Source organism: Molossus molossus, unplaced genomic scaffold, assembly GCF_014108415.1.
Source record: "Molossus molossus isolate mMolMol1 unplaced genomic scaffold, mMolMol1.p scaffold_m16_p_1, whole genome shotgun sequence".
NCBI classification, from domain to species: Eukaryota; Metazoa; Chordata; class Mammalia; order Chiroptera; family Molossidae; genus Molossus; species Molossus molossus.
In genome coordinates this window covers 66896800-66910897 of record NW_023425344.1, presented here as the reverse complement: position 1 = coordinate 66910897, position 14098 = coordinate 66896800, and the positions used below count along the sequence as shown (strand labels likewise).

At 43.1% G+C, this 14098-nt stretch overlaps 1 pseudogene; it reads right to left on the bottom strand.

Moving 5' to 3' along the window:
- LOC118628299 overlaps positions 1–14098 on the bottom strand; it is a 249816-nt pseudogene that overhangs the window by 42670 nt on the left and 193048 nt on the right.

Genomic DNA, 14098 nt, shown 5'->3' with positions numbered 1-14098 from the left:
GGGACTGGTAGGAAGTGCAGAGGCTCGAGAGGGCTGGCCCCACTCCCACGGGTGATAGTTGAGGGGCTAGAGCAGCGTTTCTCAACCTGTGGGTCACGACCTCTTTGAGGTTCGTATGACCCTTTCACAGGGGTCGCCTAAGACCAATGGAAAACACATATATCTGATGACGATTCATAACAATAGCAAAATTATAGTTATGAAGTAGCAACAAAAATCATTTTATGGTTGGGGGTCACCACAACATGAGGAACTGTATTAAAGGGTCAGGCATTAAAAAGGTTGAGAACCACTGTTCTAGAGGGATATATCATCTTTGGGGGTGGGGGTGAAATACCCTTGAGAAGTGTGGGGGTCTAAACCCCAAGCTCGACTTCCCAGCCCAGAACACCAGAGTTGGGAAGAGGCGCCCACGTAATATCTGGTTGTAAAAAGCAGCAGGGTTTCTGTCTGCCGGGGAAAGATGGCTAGAGACACGGGTACCCTCTTAAAAGGCCAATGCACAAAATTTCATTCACAGACATTCTCTCTGGGCTCTGGCAGAGGGAGGGCAGAGTGTACTAGAGCCACATGAGGGGAGTGTGGGGTTGGTGGCTCTGAGGAGAGAGCTGAAGGGTCAGCTGCCAGGATGTCTGTGCGGGGTCATTCTGCAATGCTGCAGAAGCCATATTGCTCAGGCAGAGCTTTATTCATTTATTTATTTTTGAGTACGTGCTCCTAGCGGGAACCAAACCTGGGACTCTCTGGTCTGCTGGCAAACGTCCAACCACTGAGCCAAAGGGGACAGGGCTTAGGCAGAGCTTTACCATCTATGCCCCTTTAGCCTGGGGGCAAACAGTAGCTCCACCCTCTGGAATCCCTCTTGCCCCACCTTGTGCCACTTACACCCTACTGAGGAGTACAGCCAGAGGCTGGTCAGTGACTGAATTTTATAGGCAGCCTGCTGGCAGAAGAGGATCTCTGGGTGCTTGAAGACTTTTGCTAACCTGCCCTCAGGCGTGGTGGTGGTAAAGCCAGCCTTAGTATGCAATTTGGTCCTTTCCACATGCATCCAGGCCCAGTAGAAACAGCCACAAACTGTGGATTGTTGATGGTTGCCCAGGGTCCAGTCACAGGTAGCATCTGACACTGACCTGCACCAGAGTCTCTTGCAATAGGCCGAAAACCAATACATGTCGTGGCCAGCTTCAGACAATAACAGAGCAGGAGCCAATAAACTGCACAAGCAATTTAGCCAAAGGGAGATGGTGGCAGCACCAAACCTCCCTGAGCTGAATTCTGCTTCATGTGATCAGCACCTGGACAACAGCTTCCAAGCCCTGTTGGAGGTTGAGCCTCACAGATTGGTAAACCTTTACCCAGATTCATCAAGAAAAAAAAAGAGAGAGGACCCAAATATATAAAATTGGAAATGAAAGAGGAGAAGTAACAACTGGCACAAAAGAAACATAATAGAGTGTAAGAAATTATTATAGCCCTGGTCAGTTGGGCTCAGTGGTTGGAACTTGGGCTGCGGACTAGAGAGTCTCAGGTTCAGTTTCCCTTAGGGGCATGAACCAAAAAAGAGAAGAAAAAAAAAGAAAATATTATGAACAACTATATGTGAAAACATTGGACAATCTGGACAAAGTGGATAAATTCCTAGAAACATACAATCTTCCAAAACCAAATCAGGAAGCATCAGAGATTTTGAATAGACAGATTACAAGTAGTGAAATGAAAGCAGTAATAAAAAAAAAAAATCACAACAAATTAAAATCCTGGACCAGATGGCTTCACAGGCGAGTTTTAACCTTCAGAGAAGAACTGGCATCTATCTTTCTGAAACTATTCCAAAAAATTCAAGAGGAGAGGAGACTCCCAAGATCACTTTACGAGGCCAGTATACTAATTACAAGACCAGATAAAGACACTACAGAGAAAGAAAATTATAGGTCAATATTCCAGATAAACATTGAGGCTAAAATCCTCAACAAAATGTTAGGAAATTGAATTCAACAATACATGAAGAAGTCCAGGAATTCATGGTTGGTGCAATAGCTACAGTCCATTAATGTGATACACCACATAAACAAAATGAAGGATAAAAAACACATGATCATATCAATAGATCAGAAAACACATTTGATAAATCCAGCACCCAGAAAATTCTCAGCAAAGTGAGAATACAGGGAATATTCCTCAATGTAATAAATAACATATATGACAAACCCACAGAGAACATCATACTCAATGGACAAAACTACAAGTGTTTGCCTGAAGACTGGAAACAAGGCAGGGATGTCTGCTTTCACCACTCTTATTCAACATAGTACAACCACAGCAGTCATACAAAAAGAAGAAATAAGAGGCAACCAAATTGGAAAGGAAGAAGTAAAACTGTCATTATTTGCAGATGACATGATACTATAAAGACAGAGTACTAAATATAACCCCACAAGACTACTAGAACTGAGAAATGAATTCAGTAGAGGATTCAAAATAAACATTCAGAAATCAGTAGTTTTTTTTTGTTTTTTTTGGTGGTACGTGCCCCTAGCAGGAAGTGAACCCAGGACTCTCTGGTCTGCAGGCCGATGCTCAACCAATGAGCCAAACTGGCCTGGGGAATCAGTAGCATTTTTATACACTGATTATGAACTATCAAAAAAGGACACTAAGAAAATAATCCCATTCACTATTGCTTCTAAAAGAATGAAATACCTGGTGATAAATATAGATATATAGATATATATAGATATGTTTTTTTTTATCCTCAACCAAGGACACTTTTTTTTTTTTTTTTTTTGCATTATAGAGTGGGAGGGAGAGAGGGAGGAAGAGAGAAACATCAATGTGAAAGGGACATACTGAGTGGCTGCCTCCTGTACGACCCAACCAGGGCCAGGGACAAACTGCAACCGAGGTACATGCCCTTAGCAGGAACTGAACCCGGGTCTCCCTGGACCGCGGGCTGATGCTCTAACTGCTGAGCCAAACTGGCCAGGGCACCTGGGAGTAATTTAACCAAGGATGTAAAGGACATGTACTTGCAAAATTATAAGACACCAAAGAAGGAAATTGAAGAAGGTCAAATAAGTGGAAGCATATACTGTGTTCATGGATAGGAAGAACTGACATCACTAAAATGTCCATACTACTGAAAGCAATCTGCAGATCTAGGAAAAATTCCTATCAAGATATCAGAGGTGTATGCCACAGAACTAGAACAAATATTCCAAAAATTTGTGTAGAACCATAAAAGACCCTGTATAGCAACAGAGATCTTGAGAAAGAAGAACAAAGTTAGAGGAATCATGCTACCTAATATTAAACTATACTGCAAGGCCATAGTAATCAAAACAGAATGTTACCAGCATAAAAACAGACATGTAGATCAATGGAACAGAATAGATAGTCCAGAAATAAACTCATGCCTTTATAGTCAATTAATGTTTGACAAAGGATGTAAAAACATACAATGGACTAAAGACAGTCTAGTCAATAAATGGTGTCTGGAAAATTGGACAGATACATGGAAAAAATAAGAAGAAAAAGAAAAAAACTAGACCTTCTTACATCATACACAAGAATAAACTTAAAATGGATTAAAGACGTCTCTCTTCAGCCCCCAAGTGACTGAGCCATGGGTACTAGAAGTTTTTTTGTTTTTTATCCTCACCCAAGGACATTTTCCCATTTTTTGTTAAAATAGAGTGGGGAGGGAGAGAGGGAGAGAGAAACATCGGCATGAAAGGGACACATCGATCCAACCAGGGCCAGGGACAAACTGCAACCGAGGTACAGGCCCTTAGCAGGAACCGAACCCAGGTCTCTCTGGACCACAAGCTGACGCTCTACCTCTGAGCCAAACCGGCCAGGGAAGAAGTTTTAATCAAAGGTATGTACAGGGTCTTAAACATGTACCAAAGGAACAGTTAACTTGGATACAGGGTCAAAATCAATAACCAGGTGTAAATCTGGTGCTGATATCAGATACAAGCCTCAAGGACATTTCCCAAAGGCTTATTCCAGTGTCATACATTTGCCAGGGCAAATGTATACTTGTGATGAGCTGGTGCAGGAAGTGCTGTGAGTCAGCTGGCGGTTGTTTAGAAGCCTTTGCGGTGACTGATGAAGGGCCCAACTTGCCATACTCCTGATTACTGAGCCGCATCTGCTGGAAGGAGGACGGCAAAGCCAGGATGGAGCCCCTGATGCACACCAAGTGCTTGCGCCCTTGTGGGGCCATGATCTTTGTGCTGGGGACCAGGGCTGTGACCACCTTCTGAATCCTGTCAGTGATACTGGGGTTCGTGGTGGTCCCACCAGACAGCACTGTGTTTATACAGGTATTCTTTACATTGGTACATTTATGAACACAGTTTATAATTTCTAGAAATATATTTTCTCATAGCACAAAATCTTTTAGTCATGGACGGACAGACACATGGGCAAATGGATAGAAGATGAAGGGATGGAACGCTGTAGGTGCACAATGCTTTCACATACACCACCGAGTGGAAGCATTTCAGCGAGTGTGACAGCCTGTGGCAGGAGCTATGTGTGTCTGTCTGTATGAAAAAAATCTTTACACTCTAAAGTTTGGAAATATTTAAGAGGAAATGTCATGGAAGCAGCTAAATCCAGGAGCGAACCATCTCTGACTTCTTAATCTCAGGATGTGGGAAGAGCTGTGAGTGAAGGCCCTGATGAGTCACCTGTGGGCCTTGTTTCAATAAAGTACTGAACAAGCTCAAACAAACAAACAAACAAAACCTATTTACCTAAAACATGTATACTAATAAACACAAATATCTTTAGTTCTTGTATAATAAAAAGCAAAAAAGTAGGCCCTGGCTGGGTATCTCATTTGGTTAGAGCATCATCCCTGTAGGCCAAGGTTGGGGATTTGATCTCCAGTCAGGGCACACATAAGAATCAACCGGGGTGGGGGGGGGGTGTCTAGGAAGGAAAAAGGAGAAACATCTGTAACAAAAATAAATTAATAAAAATTGGCAAAAAAAGAGAGAGAAGAATCAACAAATGACTGCATAAATAAATGAAACAAATCTCTCTCTCCCTTCCTCCCTCCTTCCCTCCCTTCCTCTCTTTCTCTCTCTCTAAATCAAAAAATTAAGAAAATATATTTTGAAGTAGATAAACTTATGTTTAGTAATTCATGTTTCTTTTTTTTTTAAATTAATTTTTAGAAAAAGAAAGAGAAAGAGAGAGAAACATCAATTTTGTCTTCCACTTATTCATGCATTCATTGGTTGAGTCTTGTATGATGTATGTGCCCTGACTGGGGATCAAACTTGAAAACTTGGCATATTGGGAAGATGCTCTAACCAACTGAGTTACCTGGTCAGGGCCAATATTTCTTTATTTTACCTTATTTGGAAGTGGTCTGGACACTCAATGAATATGCATCATTTAATTTAACTAGCAAAATGTTAAAGTTACAAGTTACCAAAGATAGTTAGAAAACCATTTTTAAGTATACATGTAATTATTGCTAAAGAGTTCACCTAAAAAGAAACTTTTTATCCTGCCTACATTTATTTAATTTACTTGCTCCTAACAATTAAGTTTAGGTTACTTATGAAGATTGTATCATACCAAATTATCTTTGTTGGGCTGACAAAATTTGCAAGAGATAACATGAACTCATTTGACTAATAAACACAGTTGAATAAAAATATTATTTAATGCTGATTACCCTACAGACATGCCTATTTAACCACACCAAACTCTAACCAGCTTAAATATAAAATATTTTCCCAGATTACTTGATTCTGGAAAGTACTTGGGTTAATTTCTGTTATATTTTTGAGAATTCTCAAATAAGCACTTGTTTGTTTAAGCCAATTAAAAGAGCTCTTCTTTACAAATTAATAATCCATTTCAGAGGTAGAAAATAACAGTTGGAATAAATTAAATTGATCTGCTCAGATGACTACTTTGTGTGTTTTTTTTAATTTTTTTATTTTCACCTGAGGACATTTTTCCATTTTATTGTTCAGATAGAGTGGGAGGGGGAGAGAGAGAGAGAGAGAGAAATATCGATGTGAAAGGGACACATCTAGTGACTGCCACCTGCACTACCCAACCAGGGCCGGGGACAAACTACAACCAAGGTATGTGCCATTAGTGGGAACTGAACCCAAGACTCTCTGGTCCAAGGGCCATGGCTGTAATCGCGGAGCCAAACCTGTCTCGGGCTTTGGCTTGTTTTTTGTTTTTAATAACAACTACCTTCCTGAAAATTGCATTTAAAAAGATGGCCCAATTAAGATTTCATGGAAAAGACCAAGTATTTTAAAACAATTGGTGGGCTTTGAATTGTTTCTGGAGGCATAAATCTGGTCCTGTAAAGACTTCATTGGCATCCCCTGGTCCTGTAGCTCAGTTGTTTAGAGCATCATGTGATCTGCCAAGGTTGTGGGTTCCATCCCTGGTCAGGGCACATACAAGAGTCAACCAATGAATACATAAATAAGTGGAACAACAAATTGATGCTTCTCTCTCTCTCAAATCAGTATAAAATAAAAAATTAAAAATATGAAACCAAAAATACCTGAAAAGACTTCATTTGTAAAACAAGGACTGCCTTGGTCGGTTTGGCTCAGCAGTTAGAGCGTTGGCCTGTGGTCTGGAGAGACTTGGGTTTGGTTCCCGCTAGGGGCACGGACCCCTGTTGCAGTTTGTCCCTGGCCCTGGTTGGGTCGTGTGGGTACTTGATGTGTCCCTTTCACGTCGATGTTTCTCTCTGTCTCACTCCCTCCCACTCTATCTGAACAAAATATCGAAAAAAAATGTCCTTGGGTGAGAATTTTTTTAAAAATCATAAAACAAGGACTGCTATTTTTAATAACGCAAGGATCAGGTTGCCACGTAAATGGTGCAAAGGACTGACAAATTCATTCACCCATTGTTGGAATATATCTTTCCCCCTAAGTACAGTTCTTGTTCAAGCTGTGACATTAGCTTCCAATTTTTTTTTTAATCCTCACTTGAGGACATTTTTCCATTTTTCTTCAGAGAGAGTGGGAGGGAGGGGGAGTGAGAGAGAAATGTCAATGTGAGAGAGACACATCCACTGGTTGACTCCTGCTGGACAAGACCAGGCCTGGGGAGAAATCTGAACTGAGGTTCGTTCCCTTGACTGGAATAGAACCTGCAACTCACTGGTCCTCAGGCAGATGCTCCAACCATTGAGCCAAACTGGCCAGGGCTTGGCCAAACTTCTGATCAAAAAGTTATTAAATCGTTACTTCCGGTCGAGATGGTGGCATAGGCAAACGCAGTATCGCGTCCTCCCACAACCACATCAAAGTTACAACTAAACTACAGAACAACCGTCATTCAAAACCGCCTGAAATCAAGCTGAATGGAAGTCCGACAACTACGGAATTAAAGCAGACACATGGAGACTGGTAGGAGGGTCAAAGGCTCGAGGGGCTGGTCCCACACCCACGTGTGGCAAATAAAAATCAGGATACCTCTGCTGGGAAGGTCCTCCCTGAGGACTGAGGGGTCCCTCTCCCACACCTGGCGCCCCACTCAGGGTTGCAGTGCCAAGAAGAGAAGTCCCCATCACTTCTGGCTGGAAAAACCAGGGGGAACTGAAGCTCAGGGAGGCTGAGGCGGCTGGAGCTCCAGCCAGATCCTCTTAAAGGGCCTGCGCACGGACTTATCGGACTCACTCCCTCTAAGCTTGGAGGGGATGCAGCTGGAGGGGCACCAGAGACACACAGAGAAGAACTGAGTTGTTTGGCACTGGAGCGAGGGCTGGAGAGGGGGCTTTCTCCGGGACAAATGTGCTGTCAGAGGCCTTTGTTCCTTTGGTGGGCATCTGGTCTCACTTAGCTCCATACCTCTTGATAAGTAATACATAGAAACAAACACAGGGAGGCAGCCAAAATGAGGAGACAACAAAACAGGTCCCAAGTGAAAGAACAGAACAAAACCCTAGGGAAAGAACTAAGCGAAATGGAGATAAGCAACCTAACAGATGCAGAGTTCAAAATACTGCTTATAAGGATGCTCAATGAACTTAGTGAGAACCTCAGCGAACTTAGTGAGGGCCTCAAGAGCATAAAAAAAGGCCAGTCAGAAGTGAAGGATGCACAGTCAAAAATGAAGGAGGCAATAATTGAAATAAAGAACAATTTACACAGATTCAATAGTTGAGTAGGTAAAGCCAAGAAGCAAACCATCAATTTGGAATATACGGAAGCAAAAAACACCCAATCAGAACGGCAAAAAGAAAAAAGAATCCAAAAAAGTGAGGATAGTGTAAGGAGCCTCTGGACAACTTCAAGCATGCCAACATTCGCATCTTGGGGGTGCCAGAAGAAGAGAGAGAACAAGAAATTGAAAACCTGTTTGAAACAATAATGGCAGAACACTTCCTTAACTTGGTGAAGGAAACAGACATACAAGTCCAGGAAGTACAGAGAGTCCCAAACAAGATGAACCCCAAGAGGCCCACACCATGACACATCAACATCAAAATGCAAAAGGTTCAAGACAAAGAGAGAATCTTAAAAGCAGCAAGAGAAAAGCAGTTAGTTACCTACAAGGGAGTTCTCATAAGACTGTCAGCTGATTTCTCAAAAGAAACTTTGCAGGCCAGAAGGGAGTGGCAAGAGATATTCAGAGCGATGAAAAGCAAGAACCTACAACCAAGATTATTCTATCCTGCAGAGCTATCATTTAGAATCGATGGCCATATAAAGAGTTTCCCAGACAAGAAACAGTTAAAGGAATTCATCACCACCAAACTATTATTATATGAAATGTTGAAGGGTCTTTTTGAAGAAAAAGATAAAATATATGAACAAACAAAATGGCAATGAATACATATCTTTTGACAATGGAATCTACAAACAAAATGAACAAGCAGAACAGAAACATTCTCATAGATATAGGGAACATTTTGTTGGTTGCCAGTTGGGAGGGGGGTTGGGGGAATGGGTGGAAAAGGTGAAGGGAGTAAGAAGTATAAATTGGTTGCTAGACTGACAAACCTGAAAGAGAAGGGGGTTGGGGGATGGGAAGAAATAAACCAAAGAACTTATATGCATATATGCATAACCAATGAACACAGACAACAGTGTGGGAAAAGGCAGGAGGGAAGTGGGAGTGGGGAGGAGAGGGGTCAATGGGGGAAAAAATGAGGAACATCTGTATTACATTTATTAATAAAGATTTAAAAACTAAAAAAAAAGTTATTAAATCCTTTTAAATAGCTTGTCAGGTTTCAGCTGGGACAAAAAATAAATTTTTCTGATGGTTATTAAACAATCCCATGGACCCAAGAGGGCACACTTCCATATTACTACTTTTTAGAGACTTCCCTTTGCTAAGAGATTGAACTGACAGCCTTCAGGTCCCTGTTCCCCAGTAAGACACAATGTCTATTTCCACAACACAATCAGGTAAAAAGAGACGCAAAGTTGACATAAGATTGTATTTGTTTTTTGAAGGTCACGTACATGTGCAGACTTAACATTTAAAAAAATAAAATCTAACCATTCCCATTTTCATAATCTTATCAATTCTTACATTTCTATATTCTTTTCATCTAATTGTGGCATGATTCAGGGCTTCACTGATGGGTTGCCTTACCACGGTTCACGAATGCCCATATTAAGGAGTCCTGGGAATTTCTCTTTTCTGTCGAAAGGACAGAAAATTTGTGACCCAACATTTCGCAGTTTGCACTCTGAGGCTGCTTGCCATGACTCTGCTCCCTGGACTTGGAAACTGACTGAGAGGCAGGCGCCACGCAGAGGGACAAGGCAAAGCAGGGCAACCTTCAGGTCTGGTCTAGGTCCACGAGGTCCATCGCGCCGACCGCCGGTAGGGCAGGGGAGTGCAGGGGAGACCCTCTGCCTGGAGACCCGCGCACCTTCCAGAAGCGTCCCAGACCTGCCCAGTGCACTACATGGGGATGCTTGGAGATGGAAAGAAATTTGATTCTTCCGGGGACAGAAACAAGTCTTTGACGTTTATACTAGGCAAATAGTATGTGATCGAGGCTGGGCAGACGGGGTTGCCCAGATGAGTGTGGATCTGGGAGCCAAACTGACCATCTTCCCAGGTTATGGCTACGGAGCCACTGGGCACAGGCGCCCGAGGCATCACCCCACCAAATGCCAATCACGTCTTTGATTTGGAGCTTCTAAAACTGGAAGGACAGGTCCGAGGACATTCCATTTTTGGTTCAGATAGAGTAGAAAGGGACACATCGAGTGGCTGCCACCCGCAAGACCCAACCAGGACCGGCGACAAACTGCAACCAAGGTACGTGCCCTTAGCGGGAACAAAACCCGGGTCTACCCGGTACCGTAGGTCGATGCTCAAACCGCTGAGCCAAACTGGCCAGAGCAGGAGTGGCCTACTCCTTGAGCTCCCTGTGCTTGATGGTACTGTGGAGGGATCTGGCCTTGACCCGCACAGGAGAATTCGTGAGGAGCTGATGCTCCACCACACTTTGTATACACGTCTGCCGGGACTGAATGTGTTCAGTCACCCAGCTTTGTTCTTCCCCTTTCTCTTCGTTTGTGTGGACCTAAACTACATGCCATAAGCCTCAAGTTACTCTTTTATTTTGTTTTTGTTTGGGGGTAAAGATTCAGTTTCAGTGTTTTGTATCTAGGTTTCCAATTAAGTAATAGTCAAGTATTAATAGCACCAGTGATGGGTTAACTTTAGACTAGGAACTGGTGTGGGGGGGATGCAAGAATATTTTATTTTATTTTTTGGATGAACTTTTTATCTGTTATATATCAAACATTCTTGCTGCTGCTCTGCAAAGCCATAGCAGATTTGAGGCACTGTTGAGGGCTGAATTATCTCCAAGTTGAGATGTCTTTTGGTTAAATTAGAGTCCTGCTCAAAACTGAATTGGGGAGGGGAGAGCCTTTGCCTGTGCTGTCTCATTCCTCCACTCTTCCCTTAAACCCTCTGACTTTTAAAACCAAAAGGTTTTCCCTATCATGTTGGACACTACAGGTATCTGCCCCCTGGCCAGCAGGGGCCTTCTTTGTGGCCTGGCTTCCCCCCCTGCCATTCTGTTTTTTTTCTAATAGATATTCAGGACTTTTATAATGTCATAGCTATCCAGGCTTCACTTCCTAAATTTTAAAAACTTTAATAATGTGGGCATTTTGTGTCCTTAAAGAGCTTCCGATTCCCTATCATAGTGGCTTGGGGTGTGTTGTCCAGCTTGCTGTGTATTATAATGATCCTATAATGAGGTTGGGGTTACCATTGGGTAAAATTAATCACCACGTTGGATCAAGCTGGTCTCTGCCCACTTTAAGCCATAAACCCTGTGTGTGTGTGTGTGGAGAGGGTGGGGGGAGTCTTCCTTCTTCTTGACAGCGCCTGTAGCTTTTATCAATTGCAGCTGATTCACCACATCCCTCCCCCAGGGGGACCACTGGGGTGTCAATTTGGCCCATTCAGCCTTTGGTAGTGCTGTACCAAAACCTTTGTTTTAACTCCATCAATGTTCCTTTTATTTAGCCCCATACTTTTTTCTTTCTAATTGGAACATTTCTCATACTAGTTATTGTAATTTTAGGTTATAATTTTCTTGAGGGCTGACAGCACACTAGTAGTAAATGGGGTTTTAGCCCACATCTCTGTCTGGCCATATTTTGGAGCTTCCCAATTGAAAGTTATCAAATCAAGTTCTTAGGATATAAAATTGTAGGTTGTCTTTTAATAAGACTGTTGCCATTCTTTTTTTTTTTTTTTTCACTTTTCTTCTTCGGTACAGGACAAGATTATGTCTAATGTTCTGATCTCTCTTTTTATTTATTTATTTATTTATTTATTTATTTATTTATTTATTTTGGGTACGTGCCCCTAGCAGGAACTGAACCCGGGACTCTCTGGTCCACAGGCCAACGCTCCAACCACTGAGCCAAACCGGCCAGGGCCCCTCTCTCTTTTTGATGGAGATGCTGGGGAACGAATAATTTTTTTTTTTTTAATCCTCACCAGAGGATATTTTTCCATTGATTTTCTAGACAGCGTAGAAAGGAAGGAGGGAGCCCTGGCTGGTTTGGCTCAGCGGTTAGAGCGTCAGCTCATGGACCAGAGAGTCCTGTGTTGGTTCCCACTAAGGGCTTGAACCTCAGTTGCAGTTTGTCCTTAGCCCCAGTTGGGGTCGTGTGGGTGGCAACCACTCACATCGATCTTTCTCTCTCTCTCTTCCTACCTCTCTCCTTCTCGCTCTATCTGAAGATGAATGCAAAAATGTCCTCAGATGAGGATTAAAAAGAAAAAACTTTTCAATTTAGACATTTTTCCAATTAAAAGGTCCACTGTCTGCCCTTGATAAGTAGGATCTTAAAAATGACTTAAACCAATACTGTGAATTCAAGAGACATCCCCTGAGGGTGGGTGGTGGAGCAGGATGGGGAGGAGAATGTCTAGGGGAGGAAAAGGAGAAACATCTGTAACAAAAATAAATTAATAAAAATTGGGGAAAAAAAGAGACATCCCCAAAGGAGAGAACAAAATGATTCAACCTCGCAAGATAAACTCTACTCCTAGAGTTAGTTTAAGAGAGATGGGGGGACCCTGTCTTTAAACAGCTGTTCCAAAACACAAGGAATCACTTGTTTTCCTCCCTTTTGTTACCAGAAAAGGACCTGGCCCAGAGCGGGTCGGCTTCAGGCCAGCCTGTAGTGTGTCAGTTCTTGACTTTGTGCAGGAAAGATTTCACAAGACAAGTCCAGGTGATTTTGAGAGTATGTTTATTAAAGCCGGGGACAGTGAAACAAGGAAGGACCTAAGATATAAGAACGAACAGGAGAGAGACTAGGCAGGGGAAGAAGTGAGCCAAGGAGGGGCTGCTGTCAGCTCACTGGAAAGAAAGTCAGAGAAAAGGGATAGGTTCAGGGGGTTAGCTCAGGACAAGCTGCTGCTGCCCATTGCCCCCCTGATTGCAAGTCTCATGGAGTCCCTTAGAGTTTAGGAGATGCATGCCTGTGTGCCCCTGGGGGTAGAAAGGGGGTAAGAGAAAGGCTAGGGCATGTTCCTGGGAGGGAAAGCAAGCCCTGGAACCTTCCCCTCGAGCGTTTTTTTTTTTTTTTCCGGTGGTATGTGCCCCTAGCGGGAACTGAACCCGGGACTCTCTGGTCCGCAGGCCGACACTCAACTGCTGACCCAAACTGGCCAGGGCATCCCCTCGAGTGTTTTAAAGACTGAGAATTTAGGGATGGTTTTAGGAAAAAATCTCAATAGACTATTCATCAGTTTTTCCAGGTGTGTCCTTTCGGGGTCGTGGTTTCCACTGATTGGTCAGGGCAGGGGGTGGTCATTAGTCATCGCAGCTGGTCCTGGTATATCTGGCCTGGTTTTGCTGTTTTTGTGAGCCTGGAGCTGAAATACAAGTGAGGCCTAGATGTTGTCTCTAGGGAGGAAAGGTAGTGGAGGGAAGGTCTTCTAAACCGCAGGACCAGCGATATGCCAGGGGAGGAAAGGCCACCCTGGGGTTGAGGTCTGACAACAGTTTTGGTCATTGCTCAGCACCTGGTGACCGGTGTCCTGCTGTCAATTGCTTGGCCAGTTTGTTCAGCTATCTTTCTGAGTTTCCCACTCTACTTGCCAAGGGATTTTTCTAGCTTCCTACTACTCTGCTTCACTTTGAACAGAATAAGGTCTAAGATTGTCTAAGCTTGGGCCCACAGGTGATTTGCAGCCCATCGTTTGCATAAGCATCCTCCAGCTGGAGGGGATAATAGGCCAGGTCTGGGAGAAACTCCCTAGAAAGTTTGTCTTGGCCAAATATAGAGCAAGGTGCACCTTGGCGACTGTACCCGATGGCTGGTAGAGGGTGGAGAGAAAATGTTCTAACTGGTCTTAAGTGTCAATTAAAAAAAAAAAAAGGTTCTAAGGAAAGTAATCTCACAGGACAATCTGATCGTGAATTCCTAACTGGGCAGGTTATGGTAGGTAGTCATGCCCCAGGCATATAATGTTTATCTTTGCCTTAGGCAAGCCTCATCCATTGTTTCTGTGCATCTAGGTTAACATACCTGTGCTAATGCCTGAACCACCTTTCACACCCCTCCTTGGAGAGCAAATAATC